Below are 2,577 nucleotides of genomic sequence, written 5' to 3'. Positions count from 1 at the left end.
TTGGTTGGGTGGGGGTTTTTTGGGGTTTTGTTTGGGTTTGTGGTTTGGTTTTGTTTCTGGTAAAGGCTCATTTAACAGTTCTGAGAGATACAATATGACCACTAGATCCCAGAAGCACCCAGAATATAAAAGGCAGACTGTGAGAGCTCATACCCTTCATTTTCCAAAGATTTATGGCTAGAAACGACGTCTGTCTTCTGAGCCTGCAAGAAGTTATAGTTGTGGTTCCTTCTCATGCTCTTCATATCCGTGCTTTTAATCCCTCTATCTGACCCTGCATGTTCTGGGGACTTGGCAGTCTTTGTGCTATAAAGAGGCCTGGAAGAAGATCCACACCCCCTGCTTCCCTCCTCTGTTTGTGAAGCCTTATATAGCTATGGTGCCCAGTAGTCTGCCCATCTGCCTTACCCCTGCAGTCCCTCTTGTAAGGCTATGACCCAGGCTGACCTCAGGAAATGTCTAGAGGACAAGCTGGATAGTGAGAAATGCGGCCAAAGTGCTCTGTGGACCAACTTCCTGTAACTGAAGAGCAGCCCACTGTGCTGCTCAAACCCATGACGAACAAGAGCAGCTCCCTGCCTCGCTGAGGGGTACTTACACTGGAGCCAGATCCAGAAGGTGCAAAACTGAGCACACTTTTAGCTCCTTTCAGCCTCCCTGAAAGTCCGTAGGAAGATACCCGGAGCACAGTCTTTGCCCGAGATACAATTTCTTCTTCATTACCTGCTGCTGCTTTGCACTCACTGCTCATTTATCCAGGATAAGGATGAGGTGGGATAACTTGGGTAAAGCAAAGAGTCATAATATAAAACATATGAAAATGAGGCTATAAGAACTTACTGTGTTCACCTTTGCCATCAGCTCTCTAAAGAGTAGAAGAGCTTCAACTAAAATTAGGTGAAGCTGTGTCTGAGGTGAGCATAAAACATTTTCTGTTCAGAGCTCCATAACAGAGGTGTCAGCTGAAGGCAGGGACTGATTAATCCACAGTTCGTACAGTTTATGTACATTTCTGATTATGCCCCATTTTTAAATTAACAAGAAAATCCTGTTCATTGAAAATGAAGTTGGAACATTTTTTGATATGGTATCTGTTGTGGGATCTCTTTGGAAACATGGTAGTTTTCTCCTCATGGTACTGTCTGGTAAAGTGAATTTATGAATACATATTTTGCTATGTCAGCATCGCTGAAATCAGAATAACACACGACTATGCCTTATTTCTCCTAGGGAAAATACTTTGTGGCATCTCAACTATGCTTATAACAAGGTATTTATCAATAGTTTAGACAAATGTTTCAGTGTAGACTATGTTTCTAGCCATCGTTAAATGCTCAATAAATCTATAAATAATCAGAAAAAACCGTAACTTTTCACACTGAAGAAATACTAAAGCACTCTGTAAAACCATGTAAAGAAACTAGCTGTATGTTTTACTGGAAAAGCTGAATACTGTGCACATTTCAGAGAGGGATTCTGCCATTTTCTCCATGAAAATAAATTTCCTCTGAATACATCCAAGTGATCCATGCATCTCCTTTATCTCACCAAATGCTACTTCAAGTATTATCGGGGAGTATGGTAATCTTATTATGCATCCACCTTCCTTGGGAAGTGAAGGGAGGACCACAGGTCAAACAACAGACCCTTTGCTGAAATCCAGTGGAATCTTCATTGCACTGAGGTCCAGATCCAGAAAGGAATTTTGGCATCGACATCTCTCTGCTCCCCTTGCTCCATTCAGCTACTGCTTAAGACCACAAGCAGATGCAGTCATAGCAGCTTCAGGTTCTGTTGTTAATGTTTCCCAACTGCCTAGAACAGGGATTGCATGCCCCAAAGGTACCTCAGTTGTGAGAAACCCCAGCAACTGAGCACCTACTTCTGACTCATTCCTATCGCAGGTAAGTGGAGGAATACATTCCCCCCCGGATAGCTGAATTTCTTGTGCATTTTATCCAATTGCACTTCAAAAATATTTAAGTGTTCGTAGGTTAGCTAAGCCTAACTAACCTGTTAAGCCAGATTAGTACTTCAAATAGTAGGCTGTTAAGATACATCCATTTTTATATTATATGCAAGGAAGCTTGCAAGGAAGTCTATGGTGCACAGTGGAGTACCTTGAAAACAGTGTTTCCAAGCACTTCCTCTCAGATCCAGAGGGAACAACGACTCAAGGGCAGGACATTCTCCTAGAAGACATTATTTTTAATTTTCTCAGACGTGAAAGATAATCAGACTGGATGTCCTGAATTGGGGTTGAGGTAGCGAGTGACAATCTAGCACAGAAACGAGGGTCTAAGACACCAGTGGCCACAAGAGCTGCCACAGCCTCTGCTTCACCTGGCAAATTTGTCACCTGAATTATTCACCATTCTATGTGGTCTCAGTGAAGTGCTAACACTGAACGGGCAATGGGGGCATTGATTAGGTCTGTGCACCATGGATGCTTCCTACAGTACGTCATGTCTGCAGTTTTGTCACAGTCTTGCAGGGGGGAAATGTACCGAGCTGAAAACTCAGTAACTCTGCGTGCTTGGAGAAGGACACGTTGATGTCTTCACCATTTGCGGTTCA

The sequence above is a fragment of the Buceros rhinoceros genome, unplaced genomic scaffold (assembly GCF_000710305.1).
Source record: "Buceros rhinoceros silvestris isolate BGI_N320 unplaced genomic scaffold, ASM71030v1 scaffold45397, whole genome shotgun sequence".
NCBI lineage: Eukaryota > Metazoa > Chordata > Aves > Bucerotiformes > Bucerotidae > Buceros > Buceros rhinoceros.
The sequence above is the reverse complement of the archived record's forward strand: the minus strand, read 5'-3'. Positions refer to the sequence as shown.